We start from the raw sequence: 21,769 nt of genomic DNA, 5'->3' as shown, positions 1-21,769 counted from the left end.
CTCTATTAAAATCTTACCTAAGATGGGTATTTCTTTTTTAAAATAAAAAGAGTGAACTTTTCTTTTAATTACACTTTTGGTGTCTTCATCAAGGACTTTTACTGGTCTGCCTGGACTTTTGTTGGGAGGTTCCACTTGGCTCGCTATCTTTCTCGGTGGACGGTGGACTTTCCAACTCCAGTCATTCGGGAACATCGGTGGACAGTTTCTTGTACAGTAAATTTCAAGTAATCGTATTTTATGCGATCGTGTACATTTAAAATAATAAGTTTTTCATTCACTGATAGTGAAGAGTTATTGGAACATCTTTTCGTTGGTGTAAATGTAGGCATTTTATTGTTCTATACCTTTCTGATATAGTCTATCCACGCGTACACCAAATGTTTTATGGCACTACATGATTATATATATATATATATATATATATATATATATATATATATATATATATATAAGAAACTTTTATAATTCTATGTTATAGTAGATAATATAAAATAACTTAATAACTATTTGGCTTAATAATTCTAACACAATATTAATATCTTACTTAGATGGTATGTATTTGGCATTGAAGATGATGGATTTTTTTACTCAATCAGAGGTGATTATTATTAAGTAGATGTCCAATTTTTTTCTTTTAGTAGTGTAACTATGAATAGGTCTCTAAGTTAGAGAGTTAAAATTTTGTATTTTTAAACATTGAACTCGCAATGCGCTCTACAACTTAAACCATAAATGATGAATAGCTCTTTTTGTAATTTGTAGATAGTTTTAAGATGTGCAAACTACAAGACTCCCAGAAAAGCAAACTATAGCGAAGATGTTAATGCAGTACGAGAATCGAGCTGTTTAGACATAGATTCAATGGCAAAACAAGCAGAGGATAATTTTTACACCAAGGTTTCTACATATACAGACCATTGAAGAACACTGTCAATATGTAGACCAATAAAGTTGATAGAATGAAGTCTGTGACATCATTAATGGATACCAAAAAAAAAAACGATTTGACCTAAAACTGGGCCTTGAAATACACCACTACTAACTGGTAAATCCCCAGTTGTTTTCTACATTCAACATACGATACAAACCATTTAAAAGGAACACATTGGATGGCGTAATGATCTAGTTTGTTAAGCCTTATAGAATTTATTATTAATTGAGGTACTCGTATATATTTCATTAAGAACAGGAAAAATAGCGTCATTAGTGCATTTATAATGTAGGAAAAAATATTAGAATTAGGAGACGAAATGTTTGAATGCACCATTGGTTCCTATTGCACATCAAACTGCCACTGTGTTTTGCCTCTCTATTTAAAAAATATCTAGATACAAATACAGAAAAGCTGGTCATTGGGGAAAGTTTCATACATTCAATACTTAAATTAGAAACAACAGATTGGAAATATTTCGTTGCTGTTTTGACACATTTCTTAGGAAATCATAAGGCTGGAAGTGATAGGAATTAATTTTTCATTATTTCATAAAATCTCGATAGTAATGTAAGCATTAAGGTATAAACAACTTTTACAGGTTCGCATTATAATAGTTAGTTTCCAGGATCTGTGAATAATTTGAAAGTATATATAAACATTACACAAAAAATAAATCGCTTGGAATTCGTAAATTGCAATTGTAATTGCAAGATGTGACAATGAGATGAACAATCTACAGTATGTTCGCGTCAATCATAATGCCAAATCTTCAAGGTATTCTTGCAGAATTGAAAAGGGAATGTCCTTGAGGTTTGTTCGATACGAACACTTGGAAGATTTTTAACCAAAATGGTTTTAGGTATAAAACAGTAAATGAAAGGCAAAAAGTAATGGAAAGTAATCGTTTTATAAAGTGGAGAAATGAATATATAACAAAGATTCAGGAATATTGTAATGGGGAAACATAACTCAATTACAATACTGTTCGTAAATCTTGGACAAATGATAATTGAAAATGTAAAAAATAAGTTCGAAGCATTTTAAGGACAGCTCTTCAGATTACTAGCAGGATATTGAAGAAACCCTTTTCGAGTCTTGTTTAAAAAAAACTGGTACCAACATAACATCCACAAAGCGTGATTGCGTTAGATAAGGCCTCGTATCATTCAAGGCATGCACGTAAAATTCCAACTAAATATTCTTCCAAAGCAGATATACAAGTTTTTACCTCAAAAAGATTTATATTTCTAAGTGCATTATACAAAGAAGCAGGTATTTTAGGAACAAAAATAATTGCCAGAGACTATACGGTAGACGAAATGGCCAAGAAGAATGGTCACACCAATTAAGATTATCTCCGTTCTACTATAATTTACATTCAAACGAATTAATATGGTCCCAAATAAAAAAACAAACAAGAACTAATAACACCACGTAAGAAAAGCTAAAAAACAAGATATGCAACATGTACCAGTTTTAGAGAGACTGTAATTGATTTAAATGACAGTGATTGTGACGAAGATAAATGTCATGGTAGTGATTTAGAATAATTGTATTGTAGTATATGTATTATAAATGAGAGCCACAAGAGAGAACTTGGTAAGTCCAATTTTAGAATTTTCCCTGTCAAGTTGAAAAGTTATTTCTTAGTATTTATAAAACGCTGGTCACAAGACTTAAGTTCTTTTGTGAACTTTCAATCGTAAGAAAATTCATGGTTGATTTCAGAAAAAAGAAAAATATCAGGATTAACCTGGAAAGAAAGTAGAGCAAATTTTAACTTGAACCGTGACACATTCGCCATGTGTGATCTAGCTCTGTCTCTTTCACAATGTTAAAGGCATTCTCAACAAAAAAATTATGGTTTGGTATTTGCCGTTCGTTTAGATTAAATTGATATGTCGCTCATTATTTGTACACTTGATGTCATTTCTACATGAATCATAAGCAACTTCTTCCACATTGGTCAGGTATTAATGATAATACATTTCTATTACATTGAAGTTTAGTAATAGAGATATGTTGATTATGAATTTTGACTAAATAATACTTCAGGCGTTAGGAATGATATTATTTATCATAGATTTATCAATTTGAAATGATTTTATTGAAGAATTTTACAATAACATAAATAAATTATTCATTTCAATTAGATGCAAATTAGTTTACAGTTACAATTATAGTTAAATTAAGACTTCTAAATTTATAAAGTCGACAGTTTTAATTCATAAATATAACCCAGAAATGTAATTTCTATTTATTTGAACAAGCGATTCTCATGGAAATTAGAAAATTTAAAATGCGATGGCAATACATTTAGAATGGACAAAAACGCTTGATAAATAATAAGCCCTACATTTAAGGATGATCATGAGCATATAAGTACCGGAAACTAACATACAATTGAAAATATCTTATCAACGAGGCGGAGGTGACATCATCCAAAGACATTGAGTAATTTTGGTAAACTTTTGATTGAATATGTAATCTTTTAATTACATTAACAAGGCTTGTGATTTTAAGGAATATTTTTCTTTGCTACTTAGAATAACATTAAAATATTCATCAACATTGATACAACTAGTATCATCGATATCTGCTCTCAATAAAATGGACAAGAAAAAAGAAATATTATATATATATATATATATATATATATATATATATATATATATATATATATATATATATATATAAACTTATTACAGATGACGATTGACAAAATGGTTGCCAGTGTCGATTGTCGAATAAGAATATATTATTAAGATACAAAGTTAATACTAACAGTACTAACACCAGTTGTTTGTGAGAAGTGAGCAGCAGCAGTGTAATAAACAATAATTTATTATTGTAAAATATCGGTATATTACGAAATTGGAAAAAATAAAGCACTGCTCTGCGTTTCGGCGGAAAGTGACAAAAAATTTTAAACGAATCGTAGATTGTGTACTGGTTACTGCTACTGTTAGACAGATGAATAATGAATTTTTTTCGCCACCAGATATTCCTCAAATTACAGAACAAAATGATAGCAGTCCAACGCCAACGACGGCAGAAAATGATCTTACTACTACTACATTTACTTTACTACTACTATTACTTTTAGATCATTATTATTTTCATTTCTTTGCTGTGTTTGTTGACCAAAAACTGCCTCTGTGGCCTTCTGTAAAAATATTGGTATATATTAAGCCCTAAGTGTAGGTAACTTGTTTTAGTAAACATCTAAGAAACTTAAATATTTGGTAGGTTTAGAGATCCGCACATGCATGTAACCACTTTTAAGTAGGTAATAGAGTAAAGCTCTGATGTACACCCTCTTACATCTTCATTTTTAACACCGAAAGGCACTGATTGTTTTTAGTATGCAGTGGGATCAGGTTTGGATAAAAGCCTGCATAATACATAATACATAAGACATTTGAATGTCTTTTTAAATATTTAAAACTTATACTTAATACTCTTAATAGCAAACGTTTTATTTTTAGTTAAATTAAGGTTATGTTTTATATCAAACATGTGTTAAACCATTGTCAAACTTGAAATGTTCTTCAAAACTCAGCTGCTCTCACGTCAGTTATTGAAAACGCGATGCGCGGGCTGCCTAAATTTAAGTATATAACAACACTTTCAGTAACGTATGTTACTTTTAATTATATACAAGATCCTTGAAGGCTTTAAGTTTTATTTTAACACTACTAGTAACTCTAAACACACAAAGTTATATATCATTACTATCGGTTATATAAGATCACAACAAGTGATTTTTAGGTTTCCATTATTTGTAAAATTATTATACAATGATTCCGCCATGATTGTTTACTCAAATGAAAAGGGACGATTCATTATGCCTTCAAAAAACGAAAATTAAACTTATTTGAACGACATGGAATCCAAACCGTTTCCCTCATGAAATTTAAGTCACTGCAATGCTAAAAACGCCTAATTAAGATAAATTTTATATGGCATTATAGGTAACGTGTATATAATATATATTTATCTGCCATCTTATAAATTTTTATTTTGCTGATAATAACCCAATAAGAAAAAGAGCGATGTAATAAAGTTAACAAGTCCAAGTGAGAGAAAACATATATTTGACAGGGAGAAGAGTAACAGAAATATTATCAAAACCATTATAGGCAATGTTTATAAGGGTAACAGTAACATATATAACGCTACATTTGACCACTAAAAGGCTCCAACCGTGGATTTTTAAGTAGTTATATAGTGGTTGTCAAAATGTTTTCGTTACTTTTGGTTAAAACACCTAAGTTTATATAGCGTTACTAACCTAAGTTTTCCGTAACCTTTATATACTCCCCATTTAAGCTCTTTAAGGGGTTTATACGAGTAACAGAAATATTACGGTTACTATCATATATACATTTAAGTTATTTAATGAGGTGATATAATATTTACGGCAACTGTTATATAACAAAAAATGTTTATTGGGAAAGTGTATTGATATTAATTGAGTGTGTTTAAGAAGAAAATAAATCCATATCCAATTATGATTTTGTTTTTATTTGTCTATCTCAAAACTTAAGTAGCAACCCTCGTATACAGAATCAAACGTGAATTATGAAAATAGACTTCAATAGTGATATATGGGCGCCAGTCTTAATGTCGAGGGTAGTGAAGAGGTAGCACAATGAAAAGTTTAATAACCTACTTACTTACTTTAATATATCATCAAAACCCTATAGTCTCCGTAAACGTAAACGGAGAAAACGACGTTCGAGATCTGATAGCTTCGTGGTCTCGAGACATAATGAACTTCTAGACGATTCCAAACCTCACCTGGGTTCGTGTAAGTATGGAACAAAGATCAGATAGAAGGTTTTTTCCCAAACCAAAGTCACATACATTGGGGAGGATTAATTTGTATGCTATTTGCACATTAAGAAAGTTACTTGGAATTTTTTGGGTCACATATCGATTAGTCAGGTATGGGTGGATTATCGTTTTATTGAGGAAATTTGTTCGAAGAAATTTTTACCTGTAATTATTATAAGTATTTTTAAATGCAAGGTCACATGGCATGGTCGCGACAGATAGTAAAGCAATATTTTTGACCCATATATTTTTTCCATCCCGATATATCTTGATAAAAGCGTAATCTCCAAATATTATCTTTTAATATAGGCAGGCTATTTTTTCCTTCTCTTATCGCCCAGAGTGGACCCTACATGATCAGCAGAAAGCTGATTTCTGATGAATCGCCGAGTTTCATCATTATTGGAACAAGCGATTCATAAGCGCACCAATAATAAACGAAAGAGAAGAGATAACACGCAGTTTTGCAGATAATATACTAATCTTGTATTGGAACGGATGAAAAGAAAAAGTAGAAATTGAAAATAGTAATTGACCGTTCTAATCAGAGATATTTGACTATAAACTACGAAAACTTTCAATTGTTATTTCACCTGTGTATAATTCAAAATTTAGAAAATATAGTTTTAAATGAACCCACCATATATATGTGTAATGGTATATGAATACATATTTATTTTTCAAAGTTATACTTGTAATACTACATTATACTATATGTTCTACCGTATATTATTATTGTTTGAATATCTGAGAATGGTTTGATGAAAGGATGCTTTTTTAGAAGTCAACAGTTTTGCTACGATGATGCCATCTGTTAAAATTTCAACATTAATCTGATAGATTTTGTTGTTATGTTAGTAAAATCAAAAAAGAATTTCAACGCCAACGACGGCAGAAAATGATCTTACTACTACTACATTTACTTTACTACTACTATTACTTTTAGATCATTATTATTTTCATTTCTTTGCTGTGTTTGTTGACCAAAAACTGCCTCTGTGGCCTTCTGTAAAAATATTGGTATATATTAAGCCCTAAGTGTAGGTAACTTGTTTTAGTAAACATCTAAGAAACTTAAATATTTGGTAGGTTTAGAGATCCGCACATGCATGTAACCACTTTTAAGTAGGTAATAGAGTAAAGCTCTGATGTACACCCTCTTACATCTTCATTTTTAACACCGAAAGGCACTGATTGTTTTTAGTATGCAGTGGGATCAGGTTTGGATAAAAGCCTGCATAATACATAATACATAAGACATTTGAATGTCTTTTTAAATATTTAAAACTTATACTTAATACTCTTAATAGCAAACGTTTTATTTTTAGTTAAATTAAGGTTATGTTTTATATCAAACATGTGTTAAACCATTGTCAAACTTGAAATGTTCTTCAAAACTCAGCTGCTCTCACGTCAGTTATTATTGGAACAAGCGATTCATAAGCGCACCAATAATAAACGAAAGAGAAGAGATAACACGCAGTTTTGCAGATAATATACTAATCTTGTATTGGAACGGATGAAAAGAAAAAGTAGAAATTGAAAATAGTAATTGACCGTTCTAATCAGAGATATTTGACTATAAACTACGAAAACTTTCAATTGTTATTTCACCTGTGTATAATTCAAAATTTAGAAAATATAGTTTTAAATGAACCCACCATATATATGTGTAATGGTATATGAATACATATTTATTTTTCAAAGTTATACTTGTAATACTACATTATACTATATGTTCTACCGTATATTATTATTGTTTGAATATCTGAGAATGGTTTGATGAAAGGATGCTTTTTTAGAAGTCAACAGTTTTGCTACGATGATGCCATCTGTTAAAATTTCAACATTAATCTGATAGATTTTGTTGTTATGTTAGTAAAATCAAAAAAGAATTTCAAATTTTGATGGAATATTATTGTTTACGAGAAAAGAAAACAAATAGAGAAACCAAGGAGAAGCTATTTGAATATTATTCTTGCTCCATTCTATGGAATTATCTGTAACTGGTTTTCTGGTTTTAAAATTGTAAAAGGTAAGTGAATGATCCTGAACGATTGATACAATCATCTAATCATCTATTCTAATTCTCCTTTTACTAAGCGGCCGTTGAAAAACAGTACGTTATATAGCTCATGGAGTGATAAAAAAGGTATGAAAAAGTTTTTAGCAAAATGGGTGCCGTGATTTGTTAGTGCTAATCAAAATGTCGCTCTTGATGAAAATTCAATCGCAATCCAATGGAATCTGGCAGTCGATATATCTTAGAAAATGAAATTTGATATTCTTTCATACCCAAAAACTAAAATATAGTCAAAATAATGGAATACATCCGAGGAAAGTGCTCCCAAGTGAGCAAAACCGATTTTTTGGTCAATAAGGTCATGGATACAGTTATTTGGTTTTCGAAGTGGTAATATTTTTTGATTATTCAAAAAAATTGGAAACGATAACTTTAAAGGAGAGTTTTTATAGTTGTCCGTTACCTTATTTCCACATTTGAACCAAGGTATATAAAAATTATGTTTTAAAGCTAGACTAGCGATGTTGAGATACATTATAAAGATTAATATTTCCAGTATTGTGAGGATGGTTGGGCGTATAGAATAAACTAAAGAAATAAGTACGTGAACCGCTTTTTTAAAATTCTTTTAATGAAGCTAAAAATGTGTTGATCCCTGCGATTCTTCATGTTTAGAATGGAATTTCTCTTTAAGGGGAGTTATGTGATCTGTATGTACAGTTAGAACGACACTATCCTGAATACTAGAATATTCATACAGTAAAGTAACTTTTTCAGTGAAAAGTTACTCTTCCGTGAGACCTTCCTCCTAGCTTTTATATATTTCATATACGGAGTTTGTGTATGAAATAAAATTATTCATCTGTTCTCTTGAACTCACTAGGAATATTAAATGAAAAGCGATTTTCAAGTCTCTATTCATCACCTTTCTTTGATTTTTGAATGTTGGTAACAAGAAAAATTGGGTATCAATTATAATTATCACTGACAAAGCCTAAAAGAAAATTTCTTACCAAATTAGGAGTATTCAATAAATTGAAAATAAGAAATAGATTTTTTTAATCATCAATATCAATTTGTACAATGTTCCAGATTTCTCATTTTAGACAAAGAACAACGGAAGAAAGAGGTAGCTATACAATTCAAAAAGCCATATAGAATAAGACCCATTTTTAATGTTTTGACAAGTACGCGTATCGTTCACAGAGTAGAGATTTGTGTTTCCGTAGATGAATTTTTCCAGTATTATTAGTTTCTAATTATTAGAAGTATTGTAATTCGTAGTATATCAAAGTAGATTTGTATGTTAGAGTAGTGGGTTATTATTGAATGCCCTTTTTGTTTTTTGAATGAATTTTTTGATGAATTATCATAAATTAATATTAATTGAATATAATTGAATATAAAGTTTACTGATGATAAACCATATATTGCATCGTCTGCTGCAGAAGAGCTATTGTTTTCTTCGAAAATCTTCCTTTTTACCTAATTCTTAGATTTAGGTGTCTTAGAAAGCCTTGCTTTACCGAGTTTCCGCCCCCAGGTTCCTTTTTTCTTAGTCAAGATTGGAAGTGATTGATTTTCATTGGGCAAAATTAAACGGGAAAGCACACTTCACTGCACATCAGAAAATTATTCTGCTTGCTGTTGTTGATCCTCTATTGCAGTTTTCTGTGATTTCTGTCGGTCTCTCTGAAACCACTTAGAGATTTTTCTCCTCTCCTTGTACTTTTAAATAGTGATTCACTGGACAGTTGCTGATTCTCAGAAACTGAAGAATTTTCTTGCTATAACACTTTTTTAATTAGCTCATTATTGTTTTATCTAACGGCTAGATCTTATGTAACGTGTCGGTGGTGAGTAGGGGCGGGAAAAATAATCGATTAATCGGGTGATCAATTAATCAATATATATTAATAAAAATAATCGGAAATCAATTAATCGAAAATAATCAAACCATCGAAAAATATCGATAAATCGGAAAATGTAAAATATCGATTAATCGAAAAAATCTAATATTCGGAAATAATCGGTTAATCGAAAATAACTGATTAATTGGAAATATGCAAGCCTAAATCTAAGACTAAAGAGTTTATTTTGAAACAAGCCCATTAAGAGATAGTGACAAATTATCACTTTTAATTAATAATATACAAAAGAGATTGTTGTGTAAGGTGGAGCTTGTGGACAATATCCTGTGAGAATTTGGTTTTATAAATTACAATGTTTCTTGCCTATTTTCATTTTCAAAAATGCATAATGGTATTGGTACAATTTAATTGAATTTAAAAGAGAGTTTTTAAGTAGCTTCATTACAAAGTGAAAGACAAATAGTTATTTGTATGCTTAGGCCGCGAAATATCTTTTTAACGTACCGGAAAAACAGTTATCGCCGAGACCGCTTGCGACCGAGGCAAGATAATCTTGAGGTCGTTAAAAAGTTTCGCGGCTATGGCAACACACTATTTTTCGTACAATCGTTAAAATATTCAAATAATTTAACGATTAAAAAATTTATTTTCTGAATAATTATTTCAACATAATTTAATACCAGAATCTTACTTCCAAATATCTTCTGTATGTTCCTAATGGTATACTCGCTCTTTATTTTGTTTTTGGTAGGAATCAAACCACAATCGTTCTTTTGAAGCTTTATTTCCGATTTTCGAATAATCAAAAATTGATTATTTCTGATTTATCTTTTATTTTGGATTGATCGATTATTTTCGATAAATCGATTATTTTTGATTATTTTCAAAAATAATCGATTATTTTATATAATCGATTATATTTTTTGATAATTGCCCAGCTCTAGTGGTGAGCAAACTATGGTGACAAAAATTTGTTTTGCACTATCACAACATCGAAATTTCTCGTATTACTGTGATGGTCATCTAACATCAGCAGAACAGGTTTTTCAGCAGTTGAACGAACGTGTTCAAGGATTTGATTAAAACAATGTTTGAATATGTTAGTTTGGTTCCAACCTTATAGGTGAAAGGCAAATGATGTTCCGGATGGAGCGCCTTTCTCCAACGTTTCGCTATAATTTTTACGAGAGAAAATAATTGATCCTACTGAGCTCATGCATGAAATAACTGCGACTGCAGTAGTAGGAGTCCCTTTTTGCCTTCTTCCTCTCATCAAAAAGACATCGACGCATTCTACTGAACAATGTCCAGTCTCGTCGACATTAAATACTATGTCTGCTGATAAGTTGAATCTCTTCATTTGCTCCTTCAAAAAATCGAAAAAGCCAAGAGATAACTTATTAAACACCAAAACTGCAAAAAAAGAAAGTTCCAGTAGGTTTTCTCAAGCTTAAATCATCTTGATGTCTTTTTCTGATAATGCGCAGTCAATCTTTGCCTGCAGTGCTTCACAAATTTTTTCTGGAACTTCTCAGAGAATAGGTCTGCTTCCTAATTTTGTTCTTGATACGATTTTAGGATAACCATTTTTGATAGTCGAAACAAGGTTGACCTCTGAACCATACAATGCTTGTAAGCATTCAAATATCCCTTTCTGCCTTCTAGAACAGTAGTTATTTCTTTTACGATATTACCCTCATCCCGCTTTTTAGTTTCAAGTTTGTTTATTGTTTTCTGACATTTCTATAGAATAAAGCTTATCAGTTGAGTAAGCTATTATTATATTTTAATATTCCATATTAGCAGTCACGAGCACTTGGTTAATACCGAATAAACTATGAAAGAGTTTTTATATTGAAACAAGAGTCATTCCAACTTAATTATAAATCTTTTGACATATTCTTGTGAAATAATTATAAAAACTTTTAAAAACAGTCAAAAACAACGAATAAAACTACTTATTAGATATTTTTAACTATTTCCGAAGATTTCGCACAGTCTCTTACATTTATGTTGAAGTAAAATATTTATGCTTTGGTAAAGAAGATGGTGCCACTAGTTTTTCAAAACAGGTTATTCCAGAATATCTGCCCTATTCCATAACAACGGATGAATGGTGAATGGTGAATAGACCTGAATTAGGGGTTTTGGGATGAAAATGTCATTCAAACAGTTATTAATTTGTGTACAGCTGGATAATAAATAAAACCTTGTACAATCATATAAAAACCGGCATCACTTTCACAAAAATTGAACCTCTCCATTTTCACTGAAGATCTGTATTTTTTGGCTTAAATGAGACGAATTCAAAAATTTGGCTTTCTTTCACAATAAGAAAAATAAATTGAAAAATATCAAACTACTCAAACAACTGGAAAATGCCGAAAAAAGAAAATTACAAAAATCGGTAATATTATCCATCATACTGGTTTAGGAAGAACATAATGAAAAATTTTAACTAAATTTGAAGTTGGAAAGTTGCTAAAAGACTGAATCAAAAAAAATTCCATATTAAGTTATTATTAAGACTGGTAAAAAACTACTAAAAAAGCCAAAGAGGATTGAAGAATTTGAGGAAATTGATGTTTTTTCAATGATATATATTCTGAACATAAAATTGAAAATTGGATCCGATGTGACGTGTTCCAACTTTGGTGTTACGAAGAATATTCTGCTTTTGGTGGCACTCAAGAATATGTCTCTGACATATATAATTTCTCGTGCTCAAGTTAGGTTGTTTATTGAATTTATTTCTAGGTTTTTGGGTTTTAAGGATCCAAATATGATTATTTATTTTGCCAGCGTACTGCATCAGTTATCGACAAGGTACTGTGTTTGTAGTTAATTTCTGTTTAATTATTAATGGTGTCTAACTGATGGTAGTATTTGCATTTAATTGATATTTAAAGTATTTATTTTGTTTTGTTTTTGTTTCTTATAACATCACTGCGAAAACCTTAAATATTTCAAGGTATTTACTTTGGCCTTCCTTTAGTTACATATTATAGCGCCAGCTGAAACGTTTACTGAGTGTGACTTTTCCTCATCCATTGAAGATGTCGTGTATTCCAAAACGACACTGTTACTTTTTATGTGTTCTAGATACAGTAAACGTTGGTTATAATGAATAGCATTTTTATGAAACATAGATTCCCTTGACATTTATTAGTAAATGCACAATTAAGGTACCGGATATTCAAGACGACGCAATCGGTACAGTTAGTCGAAATGTGATCGGCCAAGACAGTACCTAAGCTAAGGTCGAGTGAATTAGCTTTTTCACTGCCTTTCCCACTCGGCTAGTGTAATACGTTTCATGCTATGCTTAGTACATACATACTAGGCAATCGAGGATCTGTCATATTTCAAAGAGCCAGCTTATAGATAACATCTCATTTTATTAATCTTTTCCATTCGCCAATGTCCAGCATTGTGATAGTTAATCTACTATACAGTTATTATAATAGTAAATTGTATAACCACGACTCAATACTGTATTGTTGCTACTTTATGAATACCATTTAAGATATTAAAATGCTATGCTCTTTCTACTAAAAATTGGTAACTCACTTTTAAATAAGATGGTAACCAGCATCGTTACTACAATATCATCAAATGATATATATTACCGCACTTGAAGGCCCATGATGACAATTTCACAATTAGAAAACTTACAAAATAAATGTTTAAAACTTGAGTATAATCATACTTTTCAAGCTTTGTTTTGTTTTTATTTCTCTACTATCTTCACTCCCCCGGTTTCTGTACTTTGTTCATTCTTTCTACTCACTTATTTGCACCTTTCTCAAATTTGATGATACCTTTTCTATCTATTCATTTTAGCCCCGCTTCTTCTTCTTCTTCTGATTCCATCTCTCTCGATTTGTACTCTCTTGGTAATTCCATTAGTATTAATTTTGTACACATGCCCCAACAACCTTACTCTTAAGCTAGTTATGTTCCTCACAGTTCAGTATTCGTCCTTTTTCTTCATGAATCGTTGTTAATTTTCACTTCCTCCCAGTACTTTCTAGAACTTTTTTCTCTCCCACACATTTTTTTAGGTCTCTTCTGGCTTAGTACTCAGGGTTGACAATAGAGTTATCATTTTTTATACTCGTATCTTCACTGCTTTGGTATTAGTTTCACTTTCAGAATATTATATTGAGACTCTATTGATCTACAATCCTTTGCTATCCGATTATCTACCTCTTTTGTCTCATCATCTCTATTAATTACCAGCACTTCTAGATAAGAACTCAACTATTTAAAAATGACAATTCTCGTTCTCCGTTCTGAATGATCTCTCTGAATCTTCATTTGCCGAGCCCAGAACCCAAATTTTGTCATTTCTCTGTCATTTCACTTTCCTTATGATTGATTCCTTCCAATATGAGGTTGAAAAGTGAAGTGGATAAGGGGTCCTTTAGCTCCAGCCCTCTTTTTTCTGGAAAGCTTTTTGATAGCCTTCCTTCCTTCAATACTTGGATATCATTTCTATCTAGTTTCACCGTTCTTATTAGTTTTCTAGGGACTCCTGAACCTTCTAAAGCCGTATCCAATTTTGTCCTCTTTATAATATCGCGAACTTGCCTATAATCTGTGAAAAGTAGATATAGTTCTAGATTTTGGTCTTGGTTATTGCTTTGTATGTTTTTTAAGGTAAAAATATGCGCCACCATGCCTCGCTCCTCCCTAAAGTTTCCTTGTTATTCATCGATTTCCTGGTTATGTTTCTTATTATTCTGGGTGAAACTTTGTAGGTTATATAAATCAAGTGGATTCACAAACTCAACAAAATACTACTCAAAAATTACGCAGAAATTTTACCTTTATAGATTTCCAGCTAACAATTCTGGATAAAACAAGAGGACTCATACTGTTCACCTTCAGTCTCTGAGAACGATAACTAGGTTACCGAAACGCGCGCAATTATGAGTATAGCGTGATGTTAGCGAACCAACATATTCAAAAATGTTGTAGATATATCTATCAAGAAATGTAATTTAAAATTCCAATAGATATTCGTGTGATGAGGCGTTTCATATTCGATTTTTATTTCTAGACTTTTTCTAAGAACCGATTTATTGGTAGCACAGTTCGGTGTTGCTGGATATGTTAATTTTTTTTGGTAAAAACAACTTTGAAGTCTATGCATATGACTAACGCTGAAATAAATCTTTTTTGATTCTATTTTTTCCTCCTATTTCAACACTAATAATTAAATGTTTAGTTGGTGTCTCTTCTAAAATTTCTCCAAATCGATTAATACCAAATCAATATCCAGCGATAAATACTTTCCGTTACCGATTAATAGAAACAAAAACTTCAGGCTTTTTCAGACGCAATATTATATAGTTGACACGCAGAGAAGTAAGTAATAAATGGATTAGTATATTGTTTAAACAAGTGTTGCTAGTTGTTCACTGTTATTTGATTATTTAACTGTAATTTTGCAGAAATGTCTTTTCCAAATTCCTAGATCTTCAAAAATAGTGGTAGGTAATTATCGTAGAACGAATATCGTGACTTCGTGTCCAATGTTGAAGAGCAGATATTGATTCTGTTAAGTGAACTATTTCTCTGAGTCGATTGATTGTTCTGAGGTTAGATTAACGGGTTGTCTCGATAACGATTCGTGTATTCGTTTGACTCCAAATAACCATTTGTCAAGACTTTTTGTGACTCTGTGGAATGGCCCAGACAGACTTTGAATAGGCTGTGAATACATATTCGTCAGATTTAGCTCTCATCAATCTACTGCTTTTCCAACATTTGAAGAACCTTGCGTGGCATATTATTCTTTTCAGCTAATTGGGTCATATGTGTGCACTGTAAATCAATGGTTTGCAGAGGTTTTCATTTGAAGCGTTTTAGAAATACTAGAACAACGATGAGAAAGATGTGTGAACATTAAATTGTTGTGTCCTGTTCAATCATTTCGCTTTGGCTGATCACGTTCAAATGGCATGCTACATGCTTTTGTCGTGTCAAATTTTTCACAACATACGGGACCGAAAGATGAAATTGTTTTTCTTCAATAACTATGAAAGCGTGAAACACTCCTCTTCTAACAGAGTAATTGTTCTAGTATTCTATAAGACAAGAGTTCCTAAAATGATCTCACGAAGGAGACTTTAATCCTCCGAGTAATCCAATAAAAATGTAAATATATGCTAAGCGTGTGTATTGTACTCGGATGAATCCAATTATTTTAACAGCAAACTATTCCGATAATTATAATACGATCATATTTTAACACAAACAATTTCAAAATATGATAAAATAGTTTGAAAAAAATCGAATAATCTTGATGGGAAAAGTAAAAAATGCGTGTATATACTTGAATTATATGTGTGTTATCTGTGCTTAACAAGTGAGCGAGGTAGGAAATAGTTATGTTGAACAAGTGTCAGTAGTAAGTAAGAGTTTTATTTGAACATTTATTTTTTCATTTTTCCAGTGCCTTCCCCAGGACTTGTTCATTTTATTTTTTATGGAGTAAATTGATTTTTTTTTATACTTGCAATAAACACGTCAATCCATTACTGAATTTATGCCTAATGGATCAACTCCACATTTTCCAATGTGTCCCTTAACTCAAATGAATATCACATTCGGTTTTATTTCATTCAGTTCCACTCTTACTTTCTAAAAAGACCTGCTTTAGTAGATGTTTCACTCTTCAGGGACATCATTTTTCACAGTACTAAATGAACAGATGTTGTTTTTTGGCGCTGAATACATATTGTGCATTCAAAGGGACATGATTTTCTAGCTATTAACTTCAACTGAACTACTGTCGAAATAAATCAGATGTTTGGATTGAGGTTGACCGTCGTGTGGTGTTACTGTTGAATATTGGGGTTAAATCAGGTTTTTGATAAAAAAACTGTTATATCTGCAAGTTGGTAAGTATACGAGTTTTTTTGGTAATTTTATCAATATTTATGTGTTTATACATAGTTTGGAGCTATACAAAACCCGAGCAGGAACAAAAAACTTTAAACTTTAAAAAATACTCTATAAATGTATATGTTTTTGATGTAATTTTTAGAAATTTTCAGGTGACATGCATTGGCATTTGGCCTCTGAATATGCGTTTGTACAATATGTCTAGTCTCTTTTTCGTTTATTCCAGGATGTGTCGATGAAGATGAAAGAGTACTAGAAGAAGTTACCGATACTACAAAACGAGAGATAGAAAATTAAAAAAAAAAAAGATTTGTTCTAATACGAAACAAGAAATATCAAATGGTATCAACCTCCACTGTCATAAGATACCACCATTACCTTTTTTGAGGGATACATTCCAGTGAAAATTATGCAGCAAAATAATATATCTCGATTCCATTCAACAACGCTAGAAGATACCAACAATTTAAGTGGAGTAGATATTACACTAGGTAATTTGCAGTTTCAGAGAGTGCGTATGTATTAGAGCCCCAAGTACGAAATTCCACTGTTAAAAGATGCCAATGGCATTCATAGATTTTTCAAACTCCATTTAGTAGATATAACTAATCTATCTGAAAATAATAATGACAGAATATGGAAAGTACGAGATATCTATGATTGTATTAAGAGACGATGTCAATTGCTCCCACTAGAAACCCATCTATGTGTGGATGAACAAATAGTGCCTTTCTAAGGCCAAATCAATTTGAAATAAAAAATAAACCGAAAATGTGGAGTATAAAAATTTATGTTCTAGCTGGGAAAAGTGGTACTATATATGAATTTTCCAATTTACCGAGAAGTACTACTGAAATTAAGCCGGTCTACAAACATTATGGCAGCGCAGCAGGAATTGTGCGGTTTACAGACAGGAATAACTGAAAAATACCATGGTATTTACGTTGATTATTACCATCTTCTTCAATTTTCACAAGAAAAATCCATTTTTGCTTTCAAATCCCAAGCTACTCCCTAAAAGGAATTGAAAGCAAAAGGGCGTGGTGCTTCTTTTATTTCACTTAGCAAAGATGTGTGTTGTAATAAGAATATGGTATGATAACAAGCACGTTATTGAAGCGACCGATTTCATTGGTATTGGAAACCAAAACTTACTTTCAAATTCCAAGAACGGAAGCAATAAAACTTTATAATGAAAATATAGGAGGGGTGGATAATGGATTTTTTGTGGAGTATGTATTCCTCATTTGTCCAATGTAAAAAGTGGACTATCAGAATGATATTTCATCCCATTAACTAAGCGCAAGTAAATTCATGGATGCAATATAAACAGCAAGTTGTTACACTCGGAATTTAAAAAAAAACAAAGGATCTTTTGCATTTCGTTATGAAAAAAAATTCAAGATGAAAATTGGAGGATGTAAATATGAAGCACATATTTTTTATTCCAAATGTAAAGTTCATTTGTATTTGATGAAAGGGAGGAACTGTTTTTCCAAGTTTCATTCGAAGTAGTTAATCCTTTTCTTTTTCAGATATTGCCATTCCCAATTATTTTTAGTACTTTCAAAAATGCTGTATATTTTTCAAATAACTTTGTTGAATAAATGTTTCCGTCGTATTTTTCTTTGTATTGTTTTACAACTCTTACATATAGAGTTCCTGATGCGAGGCATAACAATAAAACGAGTATACTATGAAAATGTTATAAAATTATTTTTTCTACAAAAAAATATACTTTAGATGTACCTGAGGTAGTGTCCCTCTGGAGGGACAAATACACTGGAAGGGTTAAAGTATTAGCAGTCTTTATCACAGTTAGGTCAAACACAATCAAACATTTGGAAATTAAATAAATGATGAATTATTGATAATATTAATGGAAGTTGTAATCACTTTCAACTTGAGCATATATACTTTGAACCCACTCCTTTAAATTATTCATAATCGGATTTACATTTTGTTCTCTTTTGGGATGTTAATATTAGGAACATTTATTCATCGATCTACATTCAAATGAATAATTCTATACAGCAAAAGAAAATTGTTGCAGTAATAATATCTGAAAAGCATACTATTGTAAAATGAACCCATCTTAATGGCTAGAAATAAAATGTGGCATGTGAAGTTTTTTTTCTAACCAACCCCAATTGTTTTCCAGTATTTTTCAGTTTACTACCTACTCTAGAGTCGGAGTTACTTGTATTTGAAATCGAAATTAAAATTAAGTCGAAATTCCAATTCAGGGATTTCCTAGGAGATGTTAAGTCAATCAATTTTTTAAAACTCATTGTATGATAAAGTTAATTGATAGTTTCCCATAAATGGAAGTACAGATAATCAAATCATATATTATAAATGGGTCTTTCAGACAATAGAAGAGCAATATAATTGTACAACGGCTTCTCTTTTATCTCTATAAGCCGAGCTTCATCCAGCTTGTATGGAATAAAATACGCAACAAAGTGGCAAGGGAAAATGTTAGTTTTCAAATGAATTTTCATTATCCAATGCTATTTAAACATTTCTGAATCACGCAAAAGTTGTTTTCAATACACTATAAACTGAGATGAAAAAATTGTAAAATCTAGACAATAAGAAGCAATTCAAAATTTGACAAAGTGATCCATTGCGATAAAATTAATAAAAGAAGTATGCTCAAAACAGTTAATAGATGAATAAATAAGCATAGGTAGTCAAAAACTGGCCTCAAACAAAGGGTGAACCTACCTGCCCAACACAAAAATAAAAGAATAATCATTTGATTTGATATCGTGATAATGACATTCTATCAGAAATTTTGATTATTCTTTGTCTTTATTGAACTTTCGAGATAAAATAATAAGTAGGTGATTTGAAATGTATATAAACTAAATCATCATCACACTTTGATATTTTTCCAATAAACATCAATGTTATTAACAAAAATTTCATAGAAAAATAACCCATACCGAGTTATTTGACTATTAATGGTTATTTATAAAAAATTGAAATGGCGCCTAATAAAATATTCAAGATAAGAACGTAGCGACGGAGACATACTTTTGATACAGTGAGGATTTACTGACTTTATTTGGAATTATATATGACCTAATAATTTTTAAGATATGCCAATCCACGGTTTGCCAATAAAACTTCCCAATTTCAAAAAATTTCAAATTCAAATCGGGGAAGGAAGACATGGATAAGGAAAATGATTATCATAAAAAATATGTACACGACCCACTATCATACTCCGTAACCAGTAACCACGGAATCACTTAAAATGTTTCTATAGACTTGAAAAGGTAAGAAAACAATATTTAGAGATGATTGAGAAATATTTTCAACAAAATTGGAATTATGTATATTACTTGAATAGTTATACGATGATTTTAAAATTCATGCAAGTTGACTGGTGTGTAATGGAATATTCTAAGATTTTGATATACGAATATCTTACTTTCATCGAGCTTTTGTATATATTGACTAAAGTGTGGTTATCCATTTTTGTTGCAATTTTATTTCTCCGTATATTATTACATACGTAGTTTAATTTCACTTCAGGCGTGGAATCTTTTCTAAAAGGTTATTCTTCCCTCTCCCTTTTCGTTGCATTTATTACTAGTATTCTTGGAAACCCACATTAATTGAATGTATTCCTCCTCAAGCAAATTGGAAAACTGTACATAATATCCCAAACAAAGACATTCCTACTTCTTAAACCTTTTTATATTTTTTGTAATGATTTTATTGATTTTAGTTCCCTTTTTATAGAAAATCGTCCTACTTCGGTCTTTATCAAGATATGACTTGACATTGACAATTTGCATAATATATTAATCAATAGATTACCTACATCATGAATATTAAAATAAGAATAAAATCTGTTTTAACAAGAGAAATAAATTTTCCCTTAGTTTTTACGTCTCAAAAATATGTAACAGCTATCAATTAAATTATTCGTACCTATACCTTACGTACACAATCAGTCAAAATTAAATTAAAAATCAAAACAAAACACAAGCGAAGGTCAAAACCCGGTCTTACAAACGACAATTGTTAGTTTACATCATTTGTTTACTTTATACGAGCGCATTTTTATACTTTGTTGGTGAGGGCGTCAAGTTGAAACTTGCAAATACCGGCTGATTTGTTTATTTTTCTTTAACTGTGTTTATGCTTACAGTCCCAGTTAGCCTTATGAGACGCAAAAATTTAGACTGATTGACACATTTTGTTCCACGACATCTTTTTTTGAAGTTCGTATACGAATTGTTTTCGTTCTTGCAAATTCAGATTTGTAAGTCTTAAAGTGAGTAAAACCAAGGAACGATCAACTGAAACTTGTACATTAATTGCTAGTCTTCATAGTCGAGCCAAAAAGAACATACCTCGTGGTATCATGGAATACAAATACGCATAAACCAGGAGCTTTGGCAATAGAAAACATCCAGCCTCGAAAAACCATCATAGCTGAAAATAAACGTATTGTATGGATCAGTGAACTGATAAATCGACTACTCACGAGCTCAGAGATAGCAGCTCAGATGAATCAATTTAGGAATCTACGAGTACTTTTGAATAATTCTAATAGTGCAAAGAAGATTGAGAGAAGCTGGCTTTTTATAAGGGTGGTAGAGAAGAAACCTCTTCTAAGAGGTCAAAATAGAATTAAGAGGTTGCAATGGGCCTAAAATCATAGAAATTGGACGCACGGAGAGTGGGAGAAAGTTTTATGGAGTCATGAGAAAAAGTTTGTGTCTAAGAGAAGAGTGTTCAAAGTAAGAATAGTTGTTAGATCCATGTGTAATCCCGACTGTAAAGCACGGCAGCAGATCGATGATGGTTTAGGAATGTTTTGGAAGAAGGGCGACTGAAGACTTGAAAGAAATTGAAGAGATTTTGATGAAAGAAAACTATAAAAAATTATTAAAAGAAAATGTAGTGCGTTGTGTCCAGCGCCTGATCAGTAGAAAATTTTATCTTTCAACATGACAACGATGCCAAGCATTTTTCCGAGCTTTGCAAAGAGTATTTGAGAGAATCGGAAGAAAAATATACTAAAAGTAATGATTTGGCCCAACCTCAACCCGATTGAGTTGTTAACCGGGAAGACAGAAAGTAGTATCCTACTTCCCCTTCACATCTTTGGAAAATCCTGAAAAACGAATGGAACCAAATAGACGACAATTATTTGTCGAA

General features: G+C 31.2%; 1 protein-coding gene across 7 annotated transcripts in view; it reads right to left on the bottom strand.

Moving 5' to 3' along the window:
• LOC130442593 (diacylglycerol kinase 1) overlaps positions 1 to 21,769 on the bottom strand; it is a 358,993-nt gene that overhangs the window by 67,112 nt on the left and 270,112 nt on the right. The gene's annotated exons all lie outside the window — the stretch shown is intronic.

Source organism: Diorhabda sublineata, chromosome 4 (assembly GCF_026230105.1).
Source record: "Diorhabda sublineata isolate icDioSubl1.1 chromosome 4, icDioSubl1.1, whole genome shotgun sequence".
Classification (NCBI taxonomy): domain Eukaryota; kingdom Metazoa; phylum Arthropoda; class Insecta; order Coleoptera; family Chrysomelidae; genus Diorhabda; species Diorhabda sublineata.
Note: the sequence above shows the minus strand (reverse complement) of the source record. Positions and strands in the feature narration are given on the sequence as shown.